This window comes from Pelophylax lessonae (assembly GCF_965119305.1).
Source record: "Pelophylax lessonae genome assembly, chromosome: 5".
NCBI classification, from domain to species: Eukaryota; Metazoa; Chordata; class Amphibia; order Anura; family Ranidae; genus Pelophylax; species Pelophylax lessonae.
The window spans coordinates 479,481,908-479,509,610 of record NC_138772.1 but is presented as its reverse complement, the minus strand read 5'-3'; positions in this window follow the sequence as shown (position 1 = coordinate 479,509,610).

Genomic DNA, 27,703 nt, shown 5'->3' with positions numbered 1-27,703 from the left:
CCCCCCACACACGTCAGTAAGCACCAGGCATACATTAACCCCTCCCTCTCCAATAAAATTAACCCCTTCCCTGCCAGTGTCATTTTTACAGTAACAGTGCATATATATAGCACTGATTACTGCAGTAATGTCACTGGTAACCCCAAAAGTGTCAAAAATGTCAGTCAAGGGTCCGATCTGTCCGCCGCAATGTCGCAGTCCCGCAAAAAAAAAAAAAAAAAATCGCAGATCGCTGCCATTACTCGTTAAAAAAAACCCACCAAAAATGACAGAAATCTTTCCCTTAGTTAATAAACGCAATAACTTTTGGGCAAACCAATCAAAATACGCTTATTGTGATTTTTTTTACCAAACATAGGTAGCAGAAAACAAATTGGCCAAAAATGTAAAAAAATTTTGATTTTTACATTTTTTTGGGGGGAATTTCATCTAAAAAAATATTAAAAAATAATTTTTCAAAATAAACGCTCTTTTTTTGTTTATAGCGCAAAAAGTAAAAATCGCACAGGTAATCAAATACCACCAAAAGAAAGCTCTGTTTGTGGGAAAAAAAGAACGTAAATTTCGTTTGGGTACGGCGTCCCACGACCGCGCAATTGTCAGTTAAAGTCGCACAGCGCCGAATCGCAAAAAGTGGCCTGGACGTAAGACAGCAAAATCCTCCGGTGGTAAAGTGGTTAACCACTTGCCGACCGCCCCCCGACTATATACGGTCAGCCCCTCCCAGGCAAAGTGACGTACCAGTACGTCACTAGCCTGGGAGCCAATAGGGGGCGAGCGCGCGCCGCTAAAAGACACGGCTCATTCACAGACTACCGGGGTAAGCTCCCCATGTGAATGAGACCTAAATGTGTCAGTCTATCCAAAAGTCGAATTTTCAGTTATAGGTGGAGCTTAATGGGCTCAGTCACCCCGGGATACTTGGATTTACCACCAGCAAGATGAGCAAGTGAAAGCATTCAAGAAACGCTTCGAGTTACAAGATGCATTCCTCTCCCATGTTGCAGTCATCTTGGTTATGTAAAGCATGTATTTGAAAATATACCAGCTTGGTGTACATTATTTATTGTTAAGTGCAGGGCTTTTTTTAGCGGGAACGTGGGGGAAAGCAGTTCTGGCACCTCCAGTCTGAATGTATGCAATAGCAAAGGGGTGCTGGGTCAGTGGGGTGAGCTGAAGGGCCTATTGATGCTTGCTATTGGGGGATCTATTGTTGCTGGGGTGAACCTATTGTTGTTGCTGGAAGGCATTTTGTTGTGGGTGGGGCTATTGTTGCAGCGGAGGATTTATTGTTGCTTGGGGGAACTATTTATTTACATAGTTTGTAAGATTGAAAACAGACATCAGTCCATCCAGTTCAACCTATGATGCGTGTGTGTGTTTGCTGTTAACCGTACATTGTATACCCCTGTATGTTGTGGTCTTTAAGGTGCCCATCTACGAAGGGCCAATACAGCACTCCCCGTTAAATGGGTCTCCTGGAGGCAGACCACATGTGGCTTGGAGGACTGATGATACTTAAAGAGGAGCGCATGTTTAAATTTATTATTCAGGCCCCGCACATTCCAAGACAGCGCTTTAATTTGGTCCGCCATGGAGCAAGGGGGAGCATTAAACAGGAGGATGAAGCGCAAAGGGAGGGGAGCCAGAGGCCAGGCAGGAGACCAACCACGCCACCCCTCACACCCAATCCCAGTGAGGCACAGAGCCCAGATTTCGTCCCACAGTGAAAGACCATAAAACAGTGAAGCAGCATAGTAGACATAAAATTGTACGGTGTAACGAGGGTATGCAGCCATAAACAAGAAATCAAAAGTAGAAAAAGACAAAAATAACATAAGACTCCCTGTCGACCAGGAAGCAACCGTGCTTCAGGTCGACTTCATCCCCAAAATTTAACTCAACGCTCCACTGACTAGAAAAAAGCCTAGGCAGCAATCATCTGGCGCAGGCCAGGAAAATAAACCGTTCAGTCGGTCAGACCACGGGCCCAAAAGCAGTCCGCGGGGTAGCAGCCCCACCCCGTGCCAGTTCAAAGGTCCGAGCCGTGGAATAACAGGCCAAAAGTGAAAAATAAAAGAAAAAGGCAAAAAACACAAAATATATAAAAGAAGAAGGGGTTGAAAAAACCATGAGCCCGCTCTTCGGGAGCTCCCTAAGCAAGGGATCAAGTGCAGGGGTATGGCAAACAGTACAGGACAGGATGGCCAGTGCAGGAAAAAGGAAGGGGAATCCGGCGTCAAACAGTCAATAGGTATCCACCCGTAGTGAGGAAGACGAAGAGGGAGGCCATGGGGGGGAAGGAGAGGAAGGACAAAAGGAGAGGGAAGATAGCAGGGGACCCCCAGAGTACCACCAGAGCCTCAACGCAAGAGCCAGGCATCAGCATCCTCCGGTGTATTGAAGAAGCGCACCACTCCGCCATGAGTGACCCGCAGGCGACTTGGGTAGAGCATGCCGTATTGCACTCCCTTCTCCCGTAGTCGGCGACGGACATCTGTGAAAGACTTGCGTTTCCTCTGTAGATCAGCCGAGAAGTCAGCATATAGGTGTACAGCAGCATTCTCAAAGCGCAGGAAAGGAGGTTTGCGGGCCTCGCCAAGGATCCTATCCCTGTCCCTGTAGTTCAGGAAGCGGACCAGGAAGGGTCTTGGGGGGGCACCCGGAATCCCCCTACCAGTGGGGACTCGATGAGCCCTCTCCACCACGTAGGTGGGGGACACCTCCATCATTCCCAAGAGATCCTTAAAGAAGTGCTCGGCGAACTCAGCCGGAGCAGCTTCCTCCGCTCCCTCTGGCAGGCCCAGGACCCGCACGTTGTTTCGCCGCATACGATTCTTGGCGTCATCAGCTTTGGCCATAAGGAGATCGACTTTAGATTGCAATCTGTCAAGGAGGTCAGAGTGTGTAGTAGAGATGTCCTCAGCGGCCGAGACCCGCTGCTCAGCCTCGGTGAGGCGCCCCCTGATCTTGTCCAAGTAGTTGCGGATGAGGTTGCATTCTTCCGCCAGATGGTCAATCCTCACCAGCAGGGACGTCTTGCTGTGTTCGATGGTGTGAAGAATGACCTCCGTGTCAGGTCCCACCGCAGGAGTCGATGCGCCAGGAGAGGAATCAGAGGCCTGAGTTGCCGCCATGCCAGCAAGAAGTGCACGAAGCTGCTCCACAAAGATGGCGTCAGAGCATGCGGCCGAAGGAGCCAAGGTCTTAGAGGTGGCCGGCGGGCGGCGTTTTGAAGGCATGGGTGAGTACCAGGGATGTACCGGATCACCGATGAGAGTCCCGGAGGTGAGTCTGATCGATATTTAGGTAGCAGGATGGGTGCTGCGCTCCCATCCTCCGCTCTACATCCAAGCCACGACCCACCTGTACACTGTTCTTAATATACAGACATACCCCTCCCCCTTTTTTACCTTCTCTATCTCTACGATAAAGGGAATACCCCGGAATGGTCGCCATCCAGTCATGAGAGTTGTCGAACCAAGTCTCTGTTATCCCCACAAAATCTAAGTCCTCCTCAAACATCAGGAGCTCCAGCTCTCCCATCTTGTTAGCCAGGCTTCTGGCATTGGTATACAAACCTCGTAGTTTTGACCGGTTACATATATCCTCGTTTGATGTTGATTTTAGGCTGCTCTTGTGATTTTTCCCCATAGCCACCCTGGCCTTAGGTACTCTAAACACCTTTCCACTAATGTCCCCATTTGTGCCCTCTGAATCTTGCTCCCCGCTGGCTAATTCTACAACTGTACCCTCCCCCCGATTACCTAGTTTAAAAGCCCCTCTAACTTTATGGCCATCCTCTCACCCAGTACGGCTGCACCCTCCCCATTTAGGTGCAATCCGTCCCTACCAAAGGGCCGGTGGCTGACTGAGAAGACGGCCCAGTTCTCCAGGAACCCGAAACCCTCCTTACTACACCAGCTCCTCAGCCACTCGTTAACTTCCCTAATCTCCCGCTGCCTCTCTGGTGTGGCTCGAGGTACAGGTAGTATTTCTGAAAATACTACCTTGGAGGTCCTACTCCTCAACTTAGCGCCTAAGTCCCTGAAATTGTTTAGGACTCTCCATCTTCCTCTGCCTATGTCATTGGTACCCAAGTGTACCCCACCCAGTAATCTGTCCACCCAATCCACGATGTGCTGAACCCGAGTGCCCGGTAGACAACAGACTGTTCGGCGCCCACGGTCTTTGTGACGGATTGCACTGTCTGTCCTTCTAATGATTGAGTCCCCTACCACCAGCACCTGTCTTTCCTTTCCCTTTCTCCTGGCCTCACTGGAGGAGTTCTTCCCCTGGCAGCTAGGGGCGTCGTTCTGCTCCAGCAATGCTGGTCCCTGACTGGTTTCCCCAACATCACGCAACGAGGCGTATTTATTGGGGTGCTCCAGCCCAGGATCGGCCTCCTTGCCTTTTTCCCCTTTACCCTTCCTAACTGTCACCCATCTACTCTGCTCTGATGCCTGCACCTCCGTCTCTCCGCCCACCTCTGTGCAGGCCCCAGCCTGCACCTGACGGGTACGATCCCAGCTCTCCTTCAGTATGGACATACGTCTCAGTGTTGCCAGCTGCTTCCCTAGATTCAGGACCTGAGCTTCCAGGGAAACAACGTGCTTACACTTTGTGCATTTTTATTCGCCCTCGATCGCATGATCGAGGAACGTATGCATACCACAAGATGTACACCGAATCGCATCTCCACACCTGCCGGGCATTGTACCTACTAATCGAATCTAATGGGGATTCAGTAATTTAAGTCTATCTGTGTGGCTGTTTTCTAGCTTCCTAACTCTACTTTCTTACCCTCTGGTATGCCGCTACACTCACTGACACACCCACACACTCAGGTATTTACAGGTACTCACTGACACTCACAGACACTCGCAGGTACTCACAGACACTCAGGTACTCCAATTGTTGCCGGGGGGCTATTGTTGGGGGGGGGGGGTCTATTGTTGCAGGGGAGGATTTATTGGGGGGGGCGATTGTTGCAGGGGAGCATTTATTGTTTCTGGGTGGCTATTGTTGCTGATTGCAGGGTATCTATTGTAGGCCCCTTTCACACTTATGCGACACGATTTTACCGCGATTTTGCCAGGACTTTGTCGCGATTTTGAAAGCAATGGCAAGGCTATATGCCTTTAAAACGCATTAAAATCGTGGCAAAGTAGTGCAGGAACTACTTTGAAGTCGGTGCGACTTCAAAATGCACTGATATGAATGGGGCTCATTGAAAATAATGGAAAACGACTTGTCATGCGATTTTGCGGTCCAAAATCGCGGGACAAGTCGCACTAGTGTGAAAGGGGCCTTACTGTTTTTTCTATTTTTGCAGGGAAGATTTATTGTTGCTGCGGGGATCTATTGTGGTGGGGGGGGGGGGTCTATTGTTGCTGACTCCAGGGGATCTATTTTTCTGCTTTTCTAGTTATCATTAACAAATTCCATACAAATTACCTAGAACCACAACATGATATTTGTAAAGTAAAAGTATCAGGTTTTTTTTTAGTTAAAAATAGCAAGCATGTAATATTTACCTCCTCTGTGCAGTTGGTTTTGCACCGAGCAGCCCAGATCCTCCTCTTCTTGGGTCCTTCGCCGACTCTCCTGGCCCCTCCCCCAGTGTAAAAATCAAAAAAATTAAAATAAAATAAACAAAAAAATGAAAACGCCCCTGTCCCGTCGTGCTCGCACACAGAAGCAAGCGCATACTTAGGTCGGATCCACATATGTAAATGGCGTTCAAACCACACATGTGGGTTATCCCAGCGAATGTTAAAGTGAGAGCAATAATTCTAGCACTGGACCTCCTCTGTAACTCTAAACTGGTAACCTGTAAACATTTTTTAAAGCGTAGCCTATGGAGATTTTTAGGTACTGAAGTTTGGCGCCATTCCATGAGTGTGGGCAATTTTAACCACCTCCCATCTGGCAATAGTATATATACGTCCTGAGTTTAAAGCTAAATACCGGGGTTATGGCAGCAGATAGCTGCCATAACCCTGGTATTTTTTTAAACTGCAGGCGATCGGCTTTCCGATAAGGGTGGTCCCAGCGGCGGATTCACCGCGAGATCACCCTCCGGGATGGCGGAAGGGGTGCCCCCTCCCGCCGCGTCCCGGTCCTTTTCCCCGCTTACCGGACCCGCCGGCAGCGGGGAAAACGATCGGGTCCCGGATCCTCACAGACAGGATGTCGAGTGAGGGCAAGCTTGCCCTCACTCGACTCTATTGTCTTGGAGGACCGGAGCAACGGCAAACGTCGTTGCCAAGCAAACGGCTTAAAGGTCCCTTTTTTTTTTTTTCCTTTCTATCTTTATTAGTGTACTTGTGAGATCTGAGGACTTTTTGACCCCAGATCTCACAAAAAAGAGGTCCTGTCATGCCTATTTCTATTACAAGGAATGTTTACATTCCTTGTATTAGAAATAAAAATTATCAATTTTTAAAAAAACGGTGTAAAAATAAAAAATAATAAATAAAATAAATAGTAAAAAAAAAAAAAAATTAAAGCGCCCTGTCCCCGTTAGCTCACGCAGAAGCGAACGCACACGGAAACCCCGCCCACATATGTAAACGGTGTTCAAACCACACATGTGAGGTATCGCCGCGATCGTTAGAGCGAGAGCAATAATTTGAGCCCTAGACCTCCTCTGTAACTCTAAGATAGCAACCTGTAGAAATTCCGTGAGCGTGCGCAATTTTGAAGCATGACATGTTGGGTATCTATTTACTCGGCGTAACATTATCTTTCACATTATGGAAAAAAATTGGGCTAACTTTACTGGTTCCTTATTTTTTTTATTAAAAGTGAATTTTTTCCAAAACAATTGCGTTTGGAAGACCGCTGCGCAAATACGGTGTGATAAAAAATATTACAATAATCTCCATTTTATTCTCTAGGGTCTCTGCTAAAAAAAAATATATAATGTTTGGGGGTTCTAAGTAGTTTTCTAGCAAAAACAACTGATTTTAGCTTATAAACACCAAATGTCAAAAATAGGCCTAATAGGCAAGTGGTAAAGAGTAACATGTTATGAATTTATTTACTCAAAGTAACATCATCTTTCATATTAGTAAAAAAAAAATTTGGGCCAAGTTTGTGAATTGATAGAAAGAATACAGATCCTCCAATCATTCCCAGCTGAGGAAGGAGCCATCTAATTAACTGATCAGACCTGCCGTTGCCATGGTGCCGCATGTGATCAGTTACAGCAGCAGCCGTTTGAAAAAATGCAGGTTGGGGCGAAGTGCTGCCATAAGCACACTGGTGACAGTTATCAGTTAGCTGGATGCACCAGCTCATTTGCATATCTTCGCAAAGGATTCTGGGTAATGAATTTTGTCAGCTCAGGGTTGGTAGAATGCAAATAATTTAAGTTTCTGGACGGTTTATAGAGCCGGAAGGATTGGGAAGCGATATACAAGCCAATAAGAAAGATTTTAATGTTGGTTTTGAGTTTAAAATGTCAAATTTGAGTCTCCATAAGTTGGAAAGCTTTGTAAATGGGGGGTATAAATACAATAATGGTTTCATTAGTATTCAGTGCAGTTGGTAGAGCATGGGCCGTGAATGGCTGATAGTGTAAACCATGGTGGAATGATACCATGTGCCTACACAGACGTTGGAGGTAAATTTCCAGTGACTTAACAGCACAGCCGTGTTGGAATGATACAATGTGCAAGCACAGAGATCACCAGGGAGCCATGGTGGAATGATACCATGTGCAAACACAGATGTTGGAGGAAAATTTCCAGTGACTCAACAATCCGTGGTGGAACAATACCATGATTCAAGTCACCAGGAAGCCGTGGTAGAATGATACCATGTGCAAAAACCCAACAAGACAATTCCCAGTGAACTCAAAAAGCTATGGTTGAATGATGATACCATGTGAAAAGTCAGATGTTGGAGGAAAATTTCCAGTGACTAAACAATCCGTGGTGGAACAATACCATGATTCAAGTCACCAGGAAGCCGTGGTAGAATGATACCATGTGCAAAAACCCAACAAGACAATTCCCAGTGAACTCAAAAAGCCATGGTTGAATGATACCATGTTAAGCACAGAAGTCACCAGGAAGCCATGGTGGAATGATACCATGAAAGGGCACCAAAGAGCACTGAAAAGGGGCCCCAACAATCAATTCCATACACGGATGGACATCTCACCTCCTGCCCAACTTTTTTTTTTTTTTTAAATACACATTTTAGGCCTGATGATTACTTAACCATTTCTGGACCGAGCTCATTTCTGACACGTTGTTTACAAGTTCAAATCTTTATTTTTACCTAGAAAATTACTTATAACCTCCAAACATTATATATATTTTTTTAGCAAAGACTCTGGAGAATAAAATGGCGGTAGTTGCAATATTTTTTGTCACGCGGTATTTGCGAAGCGGTCTTTCAAACGCAATTTTTGGGAAAAAAATGCATTTCACTGCTTTTAAAAAAAAACTAAACAGTAAAGTTAGCCCATTTTTTTTTTTTGGTGTATTGTAAAAGATGTCACGCCGAGTTCCATGGGTTTATATCAATTCAAAGCTTTTATGTTAGATTGGAATGAGGTGTTTATTTTACCACTACGAGTTGGTTTCAAGTATCTATTATTTTGATAAAAAGGTGCTTTCTACCATTACTCTAAACATTAAAAGAGTTCTATGGTCCCAGCATAATTGCATAGTTAATCTGTTTGGAAAAAAGGCACAAGTCCATCCAGTTCATCCAACATAAGTATGAGAAAACAGGGGAGGAAGATTTTGGGCTGTACAGGCCAAAAAAAGGAGCATACATTCAATTAGTAAAAAATGCCATATTTTATTTAAGTATCAAACATTTAAAAACACTGATGCCAATGCATCCATCTTCATCTTAAAACACAAAAGTAATGTGATGCAGTTTCCTGGATGTGGTATTATAGCCAGAGAATGAGCACTAATGTATTTGGTCCTCACGTGCCAACGCATTTCGTCAATTGCTTCATCAGGGCTTATGAAGACCACATAGTACTCATCTATATATATAACAATCATTACCTATTGTGACCATATGTCAGACACATCCGGACCCACCAGTGTATACAAGTAGGTAAAAACGGGGGAGAAAGATATCAGACTGTACAGGCCAGAGAAATATACATTCAATTAGAAAAAAAATCCATATTTTATTCAAGTATCAAACAATTAAAAACATTTAAAAACTTTGATGCCAACAATATTATCTATTGCGACCATATGTCAGACACATCGGGACACACATGGAGAAAATGTGGGACTTTTAAGGTGCCTATATTTTACCCTCAGGAAAAAAAATCAAAAGAATAATTCTTAAAAGCATAAATATTTTAATGTATGGTACATTAAAACTTCAAAAAGTAATAAAAAAAGTAAGAAAAGAGAACAAATATGTGTATAACTTCACATAGTGTAATCCTACTTTTAGCATCACGCCTTTTGATTTATAATAAATACAGCAAATGAATACGCCATAAGGTAATATCATAATGAAAAACAATCAAATGGGTGACAAAAAATGCTAAATCTTGACATGTATCACAGACTAGGCTTCTTCAGGAGGTTTCTAGGGTGAACTGATTTGTACAGAAGACAGGTGACACTGTGACCTCAAAAATGAGGAAGAGGGGGGAGAGAAGAACACACCACACTCACGGCATCCCACAAGAGGGCAAATATCAGGGAGCGGACCCCACAAGGACACAGATCTTAGATAGCTAATACTTGGGTGAACTGCAAAAAATGCATTGAGGTAAAAAGAAAACCACTTTAACCCCTTGAGCTCCAGAAGATTTCACCACCTCCATGACCAGGCCATTTTCTGCTATTCGGCACTTTAACTGGTAATTGCACAGCCATGCAATGCTGTACCCAAATTAAGTTTATATTATTTTTTCACACAAATAGTGCTTTCTTTTGGTGGTATTTGATCACCACTGGGGTTTTTATTTTTTGTGATATAAAGGAAAATAGACAGAACGTTTTGAAAAAAAAAAAATATATATATATACAGTAAAACCTTGGTTTGAGAGTAACTTGGTTTGAGAGTGCTTTGCAAGACAAGCAAATATTAAAATAAATGTTTGACTTGATATACAAGCGATGTCTTGATATACAAGTAGCGTAATGTCACAACTGGGTATAAAAGAGAAGAGAGGCGCCTCTAAGTGTAGCAATATTGTTACATTTAATGAAGGTTCAATATTTAGCAGCTTGCATGGTTGATGATTAAAACAGGCACATCTAAGTATGCAGGCATCCGGAGTAAAGATTTCCACATAGACCATCCTCCGCACTGTAATCTTCATCACACCCTTCCACGCTGCGCTCCAAAGTCTCGCTTTCAGATCACTTTACTGCAGAGTAGTCTTCCCAATCACAATTGCAGACTGACATCGGTGAGAGCCAGTGGTTCAGCAGATGGTCTATGTGGACAGCTTTACCCCGGATGCCTGCATACTTAGATGTGCCTCTTTAATCATCAACCATGTGAGTTGCTAAAAGTTGTACCTTCATTAAATGTTCCCATACTGCTACACTTAGAGGCGCCTCTCTTCTATATTATACTCTGTAGCTCCTGCTGGATTTTGCTTCTAATCCCCTTGTGGAGGTGCCATTGTGGATGGACATTTTATGATGACACAACCTATCACATTGCTATAATCTTTGTATATAGACTATAAACTGAAAGACTTATGAATAAATAGTTGTGGAACGGATCATCTGAGTTTCTATTATTTCTTATGGGAAAATTCGCTTTGATATAAGAGTGCTTTGTATTACAAGCATGTTTCCGGAACGAATTATGCTCGCAATCCAAGGTTTTACTGTATATATTTTACTTTCGGCTATAAAACATATCCAATAAAAAAATGTAAAAAATCAATTTTATGAAATATGAATAAAATATACATTTTGGCCAAATTGTATTCTGCTCCTTGATGCTGGGGAAAACTTACTAACTGCCACTGACATTAATACAGTGATTAGTGATAATACTATACACCGTCACTGTACTAATGACACTGGCTGGGAAGAGGTCTACATCTAGGGCAATCAGCTTAAATAGAATAGGAAATGGCCTGGGGGAAATAGAAAAGCAAAAGGGAAATGGCCTGGCTGGGTGTGTAGCTAACTGAATCAACAGCAGGTGGATATCATACGTCTTGTGGAGTAACAGGTAACAGCCGAACCCATTAAGGCTAAGTTCACACTAGCCCGCAATGTGCGTTCCTGTTGCGGGTGCGGGAATCGCATCGATTTCTGCACCCGCAGCTAAATTGTACTGCTCTTGTGAGATGTGCAGAGCTGCCGTTTAATCTGAATGGCACCCCCATGCATCTCAACCCGCAGCACGATCGCAGGTGTGGGAACCACAGGAAAACCTCATGTCAAAGATACCATTCAGTTTCCCTGCAGCTGCATTTTTAAAAAGGTGCATGCACCTTTTTTCTGTGCTTTACACAGCACAGCAGCCCATAAAAATGAATGGGCTGGCATGCCCGAGCAAACGAGGGATGTACGGCCTGCGCTAGTAAGAACCGAGCCTAGACCTGTGGAACTGCATGTACCATCATGAATGCTAGCCTTTGGAAATGGAGGTGACAGATCAGCAGAAATGATTAATTTATTATTTATTTATTTATTACAGGTACTTGTATAGCGCTGTCAATTTACACAGCGCTTCACATATACATTGTACATTCACATCAGTCCCTGCCCTCAAGGAGCTTGCAATCTAAGGTCTCTAACTCATATTCATTCATACACATACTAGGGACAATTTAGACAGAAGCCAATTAACCTACCAGCATGTCTTTAGGGTGTGGGCAGTGCTGTATTTTGGCCTAGGCCAACAAGGCCCAGGCCTAGGGCGGCACTTTGCAGGGGGGCAGCAAAAAAGCCACCCCCCCTCTACCTGAAACTCTATTGGCCACTGGGTGCTAGAGCTGCCTCTCTCACCCACCTCTCTCTCATTTACCCCCTCTCTATCACCCCTCCTCTCTCTCATACCCCTCTCTCTCTCTCACGCCTCTCTCTCTATCTCATCCCCCCTCTCTCTCTCTCTCTCACACCCCCTCTCATCCCCCCTCTCTCTCTCTCACACCCCCTCTCATCCCCTCTCTCTCTCATCCCCCCTCTCTCTCTCATCCCCCCTCTCTCAACCCACTCTCTCTCACCCCCTCTCTCTCTCATCCCCTCTCTCTCTCACTCTTTGATTCCCCCCTTCTCTCTCTCACCCCCTCTCTTTCATCCCCTCCTCTAGCTCCCTCTCTCTCTCACCCCCCTCTCTCTCTCCCTCTCTCCCTCCATCACCCAGCCCTCTCTCTCTCCCTCACCCTTCTCTCTCTCCCCCCTCCCCCCCCCTCCTCTCGTGAGATCTCAGGGGTTCATGGGACTTGTAGTCCTTCAATTTTGGAGGGAGTCACATCCGTTAAAAAAGGAGTGGGGCAAATTGACATAGGAGGGGGGGCAGGGCACTAGGGCCTAGGGCAGCACAAAACCAAAATACACCACTGGGTGTGGGAGGAAACCAGAGTACCCAGAGGAAACCCACGCAGACAAAGGGAGAACATGCAAACTCCAAGCAGGTAGTATCGGGGGTTTTGATTCGAACCAGCGACCCTAGTGCTGATCTATGACAAAAAACGAAAGATGGCGCTGGATCCTCAATAAGGATTTCAGTGTCTTTTGTTGTAATGAGGTTCATTAGGCACTGTGCAGGGAACCTTATTGAAGGTTCTAAAATAACATTTTGAATTAAAATCAATACTAAAAATAAGAGTCAAAATATTCGTTTTATCAGCCTGTCACTTAAGCTAGATGAGGAGTGTGTCTATTCACATCAATAAATCAACTCTCCTCATAAATAGTTCTTTGAGTCCAACCTCCACCTTCATCAATCGCCCAAACTCTGATGAAAGAAGGGACTTTTGGCTTGCAAAGATGGCTTTATTTTTTTTTTTTTTTTTTTTAAATTTTATTTATTTATTCAAAAGAGACAATGAAAATATTCCAATGCATCATTTCAAGTCCATTCTACATTATAAAGCGTTCAACACAAAATTATTTCCAACATCATCTGTTACATTAAATTCAATCGAGGCTGTAGGACTTAATTGATACAATTAACTAAAGTCATCGGTACTCTCCATTGTCCCTAATATTTTCTAACGTTATTTAATAAAACAAGAAAAAAAGAAAGATAAAAGAAAACAAAAAGGAGAAGAAGAAAAAAAAAAAAAAAAAATTATAAATCAAAAGTTTCTCCCTCTCTCTCCCCTCCCCCCTCAACTGTTATCCCATGAATACTTTAGCTCCTTATCCTTTATATCATCAATTCCTGTCTCTACATAGTACTCCCCTAAATTCGTAAGTCAGAATCCCTAAATAGGGTTAAACATATATGTCCTCTTCTCATTTTATATTCCCAAAGGTCTCTGTTTATAAGCTTCCTCTTTTTCTTCTCTTCTATTCATTTCACTTTCCCTTTTATATTTCCTTCAAAGGTACTCTATGAACTGCTCCCTTGAAGGAAGGAGATGTTCTTAGGAGTAATGTAAGGGGGGTTCCTCGGTTCACGGAGAATTCTCCTAAGTTTAGTAATCCCCTCACTCAGATCAACCTCCCCCAAATCCTATTTCTAAGTGTCTTCCCCTTCCCTTGGTGTTCCCTATTGTGTTTCCTTGTATTCCTAGTATCTGTGTAATCCTGTGTCATGTGATACTGTGTTTATTTAAGATTATCATTAGTGTTCCAAGGCTACCTACAGTTAAGTAGTCTCGTTAACCAATACCTTTAAAATGGTGCTACTATGTGTTTAGTTTAAGTATTGTGCCACAACAATAAATTTATTTCCACTGAAAATGTGACGTGATTAACTGTGATATAAAATACATAAAAAAAAAAAAAAAAATTTAGTTATGAGGAGGAGGACAAACCCTTCCCTCCACTTGTGCCAATTAAATCCACCCGTGACCCATCCACACCCCTTGTGTAAAAAAGGAGAAAAAAAAAAAAAAAAAAAAGGAGGAAAAGGAAAAAGAAAAAAAAAAAAAACACCCCTCCTCCATTTGGGGGAGTGTCCATTGATGCTCCTATTGTATTCTCCGTGCTATCTTGGTATTTTCTAAATGTTTCTCCCTATGAGTCTGGTATCCTCCCTTACCCCTATTTATTTTCTACTAACTAAAGATGGCTTTAGATACACTCTAACAATGGTACATTTCAATAACCAATTATTTTAAAATTTAAAACAGCACTGAACCTTTGTTTTTCATGTATTTCTGAAAAAAAAATGATTTTATATACTCAAGTAAACAGTTAAATAAAATATTAACAATAAAACATTATGAAATAATATTGCATTTCAAAAAAAGATCATAACAACGGGGCTTGGCAACTGAGACCAACAACACTGCCAAGACTCTGCTACAGCCTACTGTACCCTGGTACACAGACAAAACCAAGAAGTTGGCTTATAATTAGTGTTGAGCGAACACGGACTGTATTATTCGTGTTCGTACCGAATAATTGGATTTTTTGTACCCGAACACGGACACGGACACTTTACTGTATGTTCGGGTAAAAATCCGTGTTCGGTCGTTTTATTTCCGGGTTTTGCATGCTTTGGCGCTCTTTTCATGGCGGGCTTTCAACAGCCAATCAACAATCGTTTAACTGGTGTGCCTTAAGCCATCCCAGCCATGCCTGCAAATGTCTCAGTAGCTGTGATTGGCCGTCTGAAGCATGTGACCAAGTCTTTATAAGTTCGAGGCAGCCGCAGCGGCGTCATTATGCTGCTTAGATTCAGGGACAGAGCACACATCAACGTGCTGGCTGCTGATTAGGGAAAGATAGGCAGGAAAAAACCATTTGTGTCCGGATAGAATTGAGGGACAGGTCGGAGTGTTTAGGCAGGGCGAGTTGTAGGCATTTTAGGGATAGAGTCTGCTGAATTATATAGGGTCAGTGTCTTCTACAAACTACAATCGATATTGCTGTGTGGGGGGTGGGGTCTGCACTCAATCCTGATCTACGATCTCTTCTCAATCCTGTTAGGGACAGAGTCTGCTGAATTTTAGGGAAACTGTGTTCTACAAACTACAATCGATATTGCTGTGTGGTGTGGGATTGGAGATAGGCAGGTGTCAGTGATCCACATCCATTTTTCTGTGTGTGAGCTGCAGTGAACACAATCTTTTTGGGCTGCAGTGAACACAATCTTTTTGGGCTGCAGTGAACACAATCTTTTTGGGCTGCAGTGAACACAATCTTTTTGGGCTGCAGTGAACACAATCTTTTTGGGCTGCAGTGAACACAATCTTTTTGGGGTGCAGTGAACAAAATCTTTTTGGGGTGCAGTGAACACAATCCTTTTTGGTGTGCAGTGAACACAATCTTTGTGGGGTGCAGTGAACAAAATCCTTTGTGGGGTGCAGTGAACACAATCTTTTTGGGGTGCAGTGAACAAAATCCTTTTTGGGGTGCAGTGAACAACATCCTTTTTGGGGTGCAGTGAACACAATCTTTTTGGGGTGCAGTGAACAAAATCCTTTGTGGGGTGCAGTGAACACAATCTTTTTGGGGTGCAGTGAACACAATCTTTTTGGGGTGGAGTGAACAACATCCTTTTTGGGGTGCAGTGAACAAAATCCTTTTTGGGGTGCAGTGAACAAAATCATTTTTGGGGTGCAGTGAACACAATCTTTTTGGGGTGCAGTGAACACAATCTTTGTGGGGTGCAGTGAACACAATCTTTTTGGGGTGGAGTGAACAACATCCTTTTTGGGGTGCAGTGAACAACATCCTTTTTGGGGTGCAGTGAACACAATCTTTTTGGGGTGCAGTGAACACAATCTTTGTGGGGTACAGTGAACAGAATCTTTGTGGGGTGCAGTGAACACAATCTTTGGGGGGTACAGTGAACACAATCTTTGTGAGGTGCAGTGAACACAATCTTTGTGGGGTGCAGTGAACACAATCATTGTGGGGTGCAGTGAACTCAATCTTTGTGGGGTACAGTGAACACAATCTCATACTGAAGGTTTGAGGGTGCTGCCTGTTCCATACTCCCCCTACTCCTCATCTAGCCTTTTAGGGGTACAAACAATAGTAATTGGGGCCTAGTGTGGTTGTGTACGTGTGATATACATACACTTTTTTGGGATCATATTTTCTATTCCGCTATTTAATCAAAAACCTTTGGGGATCAGTTAAATTGGGGGATAGTCTGTGTTGGTACGTGTGAGAGAGATCCACCTTTCCAAGTTGTTGGGGTTCATCTCATACTTCTGAAGGTTTGAGGGTGCTGCCTGTTCCATACTCCCCCTACTCCTAGCCTTTTAGGGGTACAAACAATAGTAATTGGGGCCTAGTGTGGTTGTGTACGTGTGATATACATACACTTTTTTGGGATCATATTTTCTATTCCGCTATTTAATCAAAAACCTTTGGGGATCAGTTAAATTGGGGGATAGTCTGTGTTGGTACGTGTGAGAGAGATCCACCTTTCCAAGTTGTTGAGGTTCATCTCATACTTCTGAAGGTTTGAGGGTGCTGCCTGTTCCATACTCCCCCTACTCCTAGCCTTTTAGGGGTACAAACAATAGTAATTGGGGCCTAGTGTGGTTGTGTACGTGTGATATACATACACTTTTTTGGGATCATATTTTCTATTCCGCTATTTAATCAAAAACCTCTGGGGATCAGTTAAATTGGGGGATAGTCTGTGTTGGTACGTGTGAGAGAGATCCACCTTTCCAAGTTGTTGGGGTTCATCTCATACTTCTGAAGGTTTGAGGGTGCTGCCTGTTCCATACTCCCCCTACTCCTAGCCTTTTAGGGGTACAAACAATAGTAATTGGGGCCTAGTGTGGTTGTGTACGTGTGATATACATACACTTTTTTGGGATCATATTTTCTATTCCGCTATTTAATCAAAAACCTTTGGGGATCAGTTAAATTGGGGGATAGTCTGTGTTGGTACGTGTGAGAGAGATCCACCTTTCCAAGTTGTTGGGGTTCATCTCATACTTCTGAAGGTTTGAGGGTGCTGCCTGTTCCATACTCCCCCTACTCCTAGCCTTTTAGGGGTACAAACAATAGTAATTGGGGCCTAGTGTGGTTGTGTACGTGTGATATACATACACTTTTTTGGGATCATATTTTCTATTCCGCTATTTAATCAAAAACCTTTGGGGATCAGTTAAATTGGGGGATAGTCTGTGTTGGTACGTGTGAGAGAGATCCACCTTTCCAAGTTGTTGAGGTTCATCTCATACTTCTGAAGGTTTGAGGGTGCTGCCTGTTCCATACTCCCCCTACTCCTAGCCTTTTAGGGGTACAAACAATAGTAATTGGGGCCTAGTGTGGTTGTGTACGTGTGATATACATACACTTTTTTGGGATCATATTTTCTATTCCGCTATTTAATCAAAAACCTCTGGGGATCAGTTAAATTGGGGGATAGTCTGTGTTGGTACGTGTGAGAGAGATCCACCTTTCCAAGTTGTTGGGGTTCATCTCATACTTCTGAAGGTTTGAGGGTGCTGCCTGTTCCATACTCCCCCTACTCCTAGCCTTTTAGGGGTACAAACAATAGTAATTGGGGCCTAGTGTGGTTGTGTACGTGTGATATACATACACTTTTTTGGGATCATATTTTCTATTCCGCTATTTAATCAAAAACCTTTGGGGATCAGTTAAATTGGGGGATAGTCTGTGTTGGTACGTGTGAGAGAGATCCACCTTTCCAAGTTGTTGGGGTTCATCTCATACTTCTGAAGGTTTGAGGGTGCTGCCTGTTCCATACTCCCCCTACTCCTAGCCTTTTAGGGGTACAAACAATAGTAATTGGGGCCTAGTGTGGTTGTGTACGTGTGATATACATACACTTTTTTTGGATCATATTTTCTATTCCGCTATTTAATCAAAAACCTTTGGGGATCAGTTAAATTGGGGGATAGTCTGTGTTGGTACGTGTGAGAGAGATCCACCTTTCCAAGTTGTTGGGGTTCATCTCATACTTCTGAAGGTTTGAGGGTGCTGCCTGTTCCATACTCCCCCTACTCCTAGCCTTTTAGGGGTACAAACAATAGTAATTGGGGCCTAGTGTGGTTGTGTACGTGTGATATACATACACTTTTTTGGGATCATATTTTCTATTCCGCTATTTAATCAAAAACCTCTGGGGATCAGTTAAATTGGGGGATAGTCTGTGTTGGTACGTGTGAGAGAGATCCACCTTTCCAAGTTGTTGGGGTTCATCTCATACTTCTGAAGGTTTGAGGGTGCTGCCTGTTCCATACTCCCCCTACTCCTCATCTAGCCTTTTAGGGGTACAAACAATAGTAATTGGGGCCCAGTGTGGTTGTGTACGTGTGATATACATACACTTTTTTGGGATCATATTTTCTATTCCGCTATTTAATCAAAAACCTTTGGGGATCAGTTAAATTGGGGGATAGTCTGTGTTGGTACGTGTGAGAGAGATCCACCTTTCCAAGTTGTTGGGGTTCATCTCATACTTCTGAAGGTTTGAGGGTGCTGCCTGTTCCATACTCCCCCTACTCCTAGCCTTTTAGGGGTACAAACAATAGTAATTGGGGCCTAGTGTGGTTGTGTACGTGTGATATACATACACTTTTTTTGGATCATATTTTCTATTCCGCTATTTAATCAAAAACCTTTGGGGATCAGTTAAATTGGGGGATAGTCTGTGTTGGTACGTGTGAGAGAGATCCACCTTTCCAAGTTGTTGGGGTTCATCTCATACTTCTGAAGGTTTGAGGGTGCTGCCTGTTCCATACTCCCCCTACTCCTAGCCTTTTAGGGGTACAAACAATAGTAATTGGGGCCTAGTGTGGTTGTGTACGTGTGATATACATACACTTTTTTGGGATCATATTTTCTATTCCGCTATTTAATCAAAAACCTTTGGGGATCAGTTAAATTGGGGGATAGTCTGTGTCGGTACGTGTGAGAGAGATCCACCTTTCCAAGTTGTTGGGGTTCATCTCATACTTCTGAAGGTTTGAGGGTGCTGCCTGTTCCATACCCCCCCTACTCCTCATCTAGCCTTTTAGGGGTACAAACAATAGTAATTGGGGCCTAGTGTGGTTGTGTACGTGCGAGATACATACACTTTTTTTGATCATATTTCCTACTCCGCTATTCAATAAAAACCTTTGAGGATCAATTGAATTGCGGGATAGTCTGTGTCGGTACGTGTGAGAGAGATCCACCTTTCCAAGTTGTTGGGGTTCATCTCATACTTCTGAAGGTTTGAGGGTGCTGCCTGTTCCATACTCCCCCTACTCCTCATCTAGCCTTTTAGGGGTACAAACAATAGTAATTGGGGCCCAGTGTGGTTGTGTACGTGTGATATACATACACTTTTTTGGGATCATATTTTCTATTCCGCTATTTAATCAAAAACCTTTGGGGATCAGTTAAATTGGGGGATAGTCTGTGTTGGTACGTGTGAGAGAGATCCACCTTTCCAAGTTGTTGAGGTTCATCTCATACTTCTGAAGGTTTGAGGGTGCTGCCTGTTCCATACTCCCCCTACTCCTAGCCTTTTAGGGGTACAAACAATAGTAATTGGGGCCTAGTGTGGTTGTGTACGTGTGATATACATACACTTTTTTGGGATCATATTTTCTATTCCGCTATTTAATCAAAAACCTCTGGGGATCAGTTAAATTGGGGGATAGTCTGTGTTGGTACGTGTGAGAGAGATCCACCTTTCCAAGTTGTTGGGGTTCATCTCATACTTCTGAAGGTTTGAGGGTGCTGCCTGTTCCATACTCCCCCTACTCCTCATCTAGCCTTTTAGGGGTACAAACAATAGTAATTGGGGCCCAGTGTGGTTGTGTACGTGTGATATACATACACTTTTTTTGGATCATATTTTCTATTCCGCTATTTAATTTAACTGGGCCTCCATGCGAGACCTGTGTGCCTTGTTGCGCTGTTTTGAGTACTCCACCAACATGGCCAGTGGCAATGACGCCGTTCTCAGCTTAACTATCCCACTTCCATGCCTCCTTGAAAAAACAATTCGGGCGATGATGGAAGAGGATGTGGCACAGGATGAGGAGGAGGAGGAGGATGAAGAGGTAACATTTCCAAGGCTTTCAGGGCAGTCATTCGCAAGGGGCTCCGAGGGTGGGTTCCTGCACACGCAAACGCCAGGGACGCAATTGTCCAGCAGGGGCACAGTTCTGGAGGATGAGGAGGATGAGGAGGAGGAGGAGCTGGAGGAGGAGATGGAACCATGTTCACAGCAGGGTGGCACCCAGGCCAGCTCATGGCCATCACTGGTGCGTGGCTGGGGGGATACAGAGGACACGGACGATACACCTCCCACAGAGGACAGCCTTTCGTTGCCTCTGGGCAGCCTGGCACACATGAGCGATTACATGCTGCAGTGTCTCCACAACGACCGCCGAGTTGCCCACATTCTAACTTGTGCTGATTACTGGGTGGCCACGCTGCTGGATCCCCGTTACAAGGACAACGTACCGTCCTTAATTCACTCACTGGAGCGCGATCGCAAGATGCGCGAGTACAAGCGCACGCTGGTAGACGCCATGCTGCTGGCATTCCCATCTGACAGCGGGGCCACAGTGGAAGCACAAGGCAGAGGAGGAGGAGGTCGCCAACGCAACCAGGGCACCGCCAGCACCTCAGAAGGCAGGGTTAGCATGGCCGAAATGTGGAAAAGCTTTGTCAGCACGCCACAACAAACAGCAGCACCAGCAGCTCAGATGGAACGTCTTAGCAGGAGGCAGCATTTTACCAACATGGTGGAGCAGTATGTGTGCACACGCCTACATGTAGTGAATGACGGGTCTGCCCCCTTCAACTTCTGGGTCTCCAAATTGGGCACATGGCTTGAGCTTGCCCTTTACGCCTTGGAGGTGCTGGCGTGCCCTGCAGCCAGTGTATTATCTGAACGGGTATTTAGCACGGCTGGGGGCGTTATAACAGACAAGCGCAGCCGCCTGTCCAGAGACAATGTGGACAAGCTCACGTTCATTAAAATGAACCAGGCATGGATCCCACGGGACTTTTCCGTACCTTATGCAGAATAGCAATGGATACCGACCTTACCCACCCATTGTTCCATTTTTGCTCTTTCTCACTCTTTTGGGGTGTACCCTCATTTAAAATTTTTGAAAAGAAGCAGTGTTGGCTACCTCGTCCTCCTCCTCAGGGCCAGATTAATGTAGGGGCTATTGGAGCTGCAGCTCCAGGCCCCTACCTTTTATATAGGCCCCGGGTTGGCCATATTCACTGTTACCGCTCTTCTGTCACTTGTAAACACAGAAGTCTGGCTTCTATGCTCGCTTCCCCAGGCAGCACCCTCAGAACCTCCCCACACAGCGTGAAGGCCGGACAAGGAGGGACAGTTGGCGATGCATGGATGTGTTTATGGGCTTCAGAGACAGCATCCCATGTTGAATTAGGCATGCATGGCTGCACCCTTCCTCCTCTGGGTGCATGGCAAGGCACGGCCCTTAAGGCCCTTCAAAATCCTCAGCACCAAGCCCATGATGCTGTTAATCCGGCCCTGGTCCTCCTCCACCGCCGCTTCCACCTACACCGCCCATAGGTGTGCGCAGCCTATTGCATTAAGGTGTGCACCCCAAAGTTGAAATACACATGCATGTGTTTGCCAGCAGGGAGAGTAATGTATCGGGGCCATGTACCTGTAGGCAAGGAGAAATAGAGCAGAGCAGGTCCCAGGGAGATCTTTCCCATCTCCTCACTGGCAATGCTATGTGCCCTAGGTGATTAGGGTGTGCCCAGGCACACCCAGCACACCCTGTGCGCACGCCTATGTCACCGCTAGGCTTGTGACGGTATCAGATTTTCATGCTGCGATTAATTGATTAAGGTTTTGCCACGGTATACGGTATTATCACGGTATTCTATTATTAAATTTAAATTATTAAATTTCCACCTCACTTCAATTTCATTGCTGAATTTAGGGGCTTTGGTTCACTTATGCACATTATTATATAGTCAGTCAGTACAGACTCTGTGAACCAGGCCTAAAATAGGTCATCAAGCAGTGTCTGGCCTAACTGGTGATAACTGGTTCTGGCGCTCGGCTCCGATCCGATGGCCTGGTCATTAAGAGGGCAAATCCTTGTGGTCAAGAAGTGGTTAAACCTGAAGGAGGTGTTGTTTATAAATTACTTTACTATTGCTTTAGGCCTGGTTCACATGTATGCGGGTTGGTGGTTCACATTTGCACAGGCATAGCAGCCCATTGATTTGAATGGGCTGCTATGCCCTCATTTTCCGCAGAAAAAAGGTGCATGCAGCATTTTTTTAAAATTCAGTGGCCTTGAAATCCATCCTGCTTTTGCACCATGCGACTAACCTGCAGTTCCTGCTCTGGCAAGCTTTCTGCATTTTTTGTATACGTGGGCACGGCATTTAAAAATAAACAGTTTGCGTGTGCAGCAACGGCAGGTAAGTCGCATGGTGCAAAAGAAGGATGGATTTCATGGCCACTGCATTTTTTTAAATTCTGCATGCACCTTTTTTCAGCTGAAAACGCAGGCATAGCAGCTCAAGCCCATTCACATCAATGGGCTGCTATGCCTGTGCAAATGTGGGCCCCCAACCCGCATACATGTGAACCAGGCCTAAAGCAATAGTAAAGTCATTAATTGGTTAAACCTGCAGGAGGACCGGTGTTTTTATCTATTAATGACTTTACTATTGCTTTAGGCCTGGTTCACATGTATGCGGGTTGGGGGCCCACATTTGCACAGGCATAGCAGCCCATTGATGTGAATGGGCTTGAGCTGCTATGCCTGCGTTTTCAGCTGAAAAAAGGTGCATGCAGAATTTAAAAAAATGCAGTGGCCATGAAATCCATCCTTCTTTTGCACCATGCGACTTACCTGCCGTTGCTGCACACGCAAACTGTTTATTTTTAAATGCCGTGCCCACGTATACAAAAAATGCAGAAAGCTTGCCAGAGCAGGAACTGCAGGTTAGTCGCATGGTGCAAAAGCAGGATGGATTTCAAGGCCACTGAATTTAAAAAAAATGCTGCATGCACCTTTTTTCTGCGGAAAATGAGGGCATAGCAGCCCGTTCAAATCAATGGGCTGCTATGCCTGTGCAAATGTGGGCCGCCAACCCGCATACATGTGAACCGCCAACCCGCATACATGTGAACCACCAACCCGCATACATGTGAACCAGGCCTAAAGCAATAGTAAAGTCATTAATAGATAAAAACACCGGTCCTCCTGCAGGTTTAACCACTTCTGGATCGCAAGGATTTGCCCCTTTAAAGACCAGGCCATCGGATCAGAGCGCCAGGACCAGTCATCACCAGGTAGGCCAGACACTGCTTGATGGCTATATAATAATGTAATGTGGGCTGCTAGGCGTGTGTGTGTGTATATATATATTTATTAGAGCTGCACGATTCTGGCCAAAATGAGAATCACGATTTTTTAGCTTGGAATAAAGATCACGATTCTCTCACGATTCTCTGTGTAACAAAAAAAAAAAAAATTGGGATAACTTTACTGTTACGTTTTTTTTTTTTTTTTTATTCATTAAAGTCTAATCATTGCGTTTGAAAGACTGCTGCGCAAATACAGTGTGACATAAAATATTACAACAATCGCCATTTTATTCTGTAGGGTCTCTGCTAAAAAAATATATAAAATGTTTGGGGGTTCTAAGTACTTTTCTAGCAAAAAAAAAACTGATTTTAACTTGCAAACAGCAAGTGTCAGAAAAAGATCCAGTCTTTAAGAGGTTAAACTTCCTTTCTCCCTGGCAGAGGGAAGGAAAAGATACAAATGTAATCATTTTTGTTTATAGTTAGGAGACTTAATGCTGAAAGGTGTTAGCTGAGTGAGTGAATGAGTCATCCAGCTCACTGAAATGTATCAATTCACAAGTCAGGCAGACTTGACAGAGAAACTCGGTATTTTAAAAATGCCACAATAACAATACCGTGGCTATGCAATACCGCGATATATCGAATTACCGAAAACCGGCATATGTCTAGTCACCGCCACATCCACCACCACCTCAACCTCCCTCCTACTCCATATGGGCCTCGTCCTTCAGAGTTGAAGAAGAACATTGTTTTATTTTTCTGTTTTTTTTTGTTGTTTTAAGTTATTTCCCTATCCACATTTGTTTGCAGAGCACTTGCCATGCTCTTAATTACGTTTTGCTGCCATTTGCAGCACTCTAGCCCTTTCCTTTGGTGTTTTAGAGCCATTTTAGTGCCTTAAAGTTCGGGTCCCCATTGACTTCAATGGGGTTCGGTGTCCGGGAAAAGTTCGGTAAAAGTCCGGGACACGGACCCGGACTTTTTTTTAAAGTTCGGCCGAACCCGTCGAACACGGACATCTAGGTGTTCGCTCAACCCTACTTATAATAGCAAATAAAATGATCAATTAGTACTGGATGCAGCATATTGTATCTAGAGATGACCCAGACTCTAGAGCCCACTTCAAAATCATTTTTTCTTGTACAGCAAATGCACTTTGCATATTTATTTTTTTCAAGACTAAAAATGATTTTAAAGCTTTTATTACTTTATATTAAGGTAAATATCACCTATTGGATAGAAATAATTTAGTTACCAACAGCATTCATTTTATTTAGGCTAATTTAATGCTCTGTTTTGAAGTGGACCTGAATAACAAGAGAGATCAAATTACTCACACTCCTGAATTATTTCCTTTACAGACATTTCCACCTACTTAGTGCCGGTTCACATATCTGCGATGCGGGAACGCTGCGAATATACAACGTGTTCCCGCATCGCATCCGCACCCCTGGCAGTTCACACTGCCATAAGCGATACGCTGGGGGTGTCATTTTAAAAGTTAACGACACCCCCAGATCAGATCGCATATCGCAGTGCGATCTGAAAGTTCGCACAGAATCGGATCGCACTAGTTTGAACCACCATGCGATCCGATTCTGCTGTGGACCAAAAAAAGGGTCCTGTGTGAGTTAGGTGCGATTGCGGTGCGAATTCAGCCATACAAACTGTATGGCTGAATTTGTACCGCACAGAGATCGCATGTAAGTTTAGGAACATTGCGCTCCAAATACATGCGATCTCTGATGTGATCGCAGAAATGTGAACCGGCACGTGAGTACACCCCTCACATTTTTGTAAATATTTTATTATATCTTTTTATGTGACAACACTGAAGAAATGACACTTTGCTACAATGTAAAGTAGTGAGTGTACAGCTTGTATAACAGTGTAAATTTGCTGTCCCCTCATAATAACTCAACACACAGCCATTAATGTCTAAACCGCTGCCAACAAAAGTGAGTACACCCCTAAGTGAAAATGTCCAAATTGGGCCAAAAGTGTCAATATTTTGTGTGGCCACCATTATTTTCCAGCACTGCCTTAACCCTCTTGGGCATGGAGTTCACCGGAGCTTCACAGGTTGCCACTGGAGCTGGTGGATGTTAGAGACCTTGCGCTCCTCCACCTTTCATTTGAGGATGCCCCGCAGATGCTCAATAGGGTTTAGGTCTGGAGACATGCTTGGCCAGTCCATCACCTTTACCCTCAGCTTCTTTAGCAAGGCAGTGGTCATCTTGGAGGTGTGTTTGGGTTTGTTATCATGTTGGAATACTGCCCTGCGGCCCAGTCTCTGAAGAGAAGGGATCAGGGCTGCTGATAGAAATCGCGGGGCCCCTTACAGACTACCTGACAGGGCCCCCAAGAAAATATTAAAGCTATATTTAGCTAAAAATACAATAAAATCATTATTAGCAGAAACAAATACAACATAACTCACAGAATTCCTGCTAAATCTAAAAGAAAAAACTGAGTTAATAAAAAAAAATGAAGATGAGATGAAAAAATATACAGGCTGGGCAGTTAGAGCTCTGGATCAGAGAGACAGAGGGAGAGAAACAAAGATAGAGATAAAAATCTCAGGAGCAGAGCTAACATTAGAGCCAGGGATGGGAGGGGGGCCCACACAGGGAGGGGGATTAGTGAAGGATAACTGTCTCTTTCTCAGTAGATAAAAGCTGGCAGCAGGGAGAGGGGGGGAGACCAGCTTTCGGCTGCTGGAGGAAGAGTTCATCACTAAGCCCCCCTCCCTGTGTGGGCCCCCTGCGTGTTTGGGCCTCCTACTAAATCCAAAGGGGGCACACAGAAAATGCTGAGGGTAAGCTAGCTGTTTTGAAATGGCACTGGGGTGGCACCGAAATAAATTGCCGCCAGTGCTATCCCTACCACATTTTAAAGCAGTGGCGTTGGGAACTAAAAAAAAAAAACCTCAAAAATAAGCTGGGCATAAAATTTCTGCACCTGAGGAGCTGCAGGTGCCACCGTATACAGCCTTCTAACACCGTATACAGCCTTCTATACAAGTTCATGTTCTCTTGATAAAAGCTGATGCTTCAGATACTGTATATAGATCTTTCAGTTCATCTCATTGTTCCTCTCTACACTCTCTTCTGTTCTCTGTCTCTTTCTTTCTCTCTTTCCTCCCTCATTCGTTCACTCTGTTCTTCTTTCTTTCATTCATTATGTCATCCTTTCCTCTCTCTCCATTTATCTTTCTGCTCTCTCCTTTTCCCTCTGTCCATTTTGCTCTCTATCTACCTATGACATATATATATATATATATATTCTATCTCTCTCTGCTGTATCTCTATATTTTCAGTCTCTCTCCCCCTCTCTCTCTTTATCCATCTATCTTTATTCTGTAATATATAATCTTTATCTCTCTGTCTTTCTCTTTATTTTTCTCTCTATTTCTCTTTCTTTCTCTCTCTCTCTCCCCGCCCCTCTCTCTTTCTGCCTACCTCTCTGCTTCTTTCTCAATTTTTCTTTCTCTCTCTCGCTCTCTCTTCATTTTTTTCTTATATAATATTTATCTATCTGTCTCTCTCTTTCTGTCTGCCCCTCCATCTGTAATTCTCTCTATGTCTTGTTTTCTCCATCTGTGGCTTTCAGTCTCTTTCCCCATCCATCCATCCATCCATCCCCCTCTCTCTCATCTGAGTTTTTATATAAAGTGAAAGCAGTGATTTTTAGGGCAGTGTCATAATGCTTCCCACCTCTGGCAGGGAGAATCCTCTTTGTTAATTCATTACCTATTGAATTCCTGATACTTTCCCTTGTAACAGAAGTGACAGAATGCATCCAATGACACTGCTATATGGTTAGTTAGCATTTTATTTCCAACATGAAAAAAAAAAAAACGTTTCTGTTTTCAGAAAGTTTGATTTAAAAGCACACATGTCAAAGGATAACTTTTATTTCTATTTACTATAGAAGCCTTTAGGCTGACTTGGGAAATAACAGGCAAACACATATTTAGGTATAGCAATCCTGCAAATGTTCACAAAGTTAAATAAATAAAGAGACAATCTGGACTTTCCCTGAATTTATAGCCCTGCCTGACTTTATGTGAAATAAATGTGTCTTCAGACAGTCAGACACACCTGTTCTGCTGTGTTAGGCACTGGCAGCATCACCAACCTCTTCTTCTCCTCAGTTCCTGCAGTGCTGCTTCCTGTGGAGAAATGTCTGCTGAGCTGTTTCCTCTGCCGCCTCACAACATCCAGGCTGAGTGGAGAGAAGACCTGAGCACTGTGAGCAGGAGAAGAGAGATCACTCCGCCAGGGAAGGCAATATACAG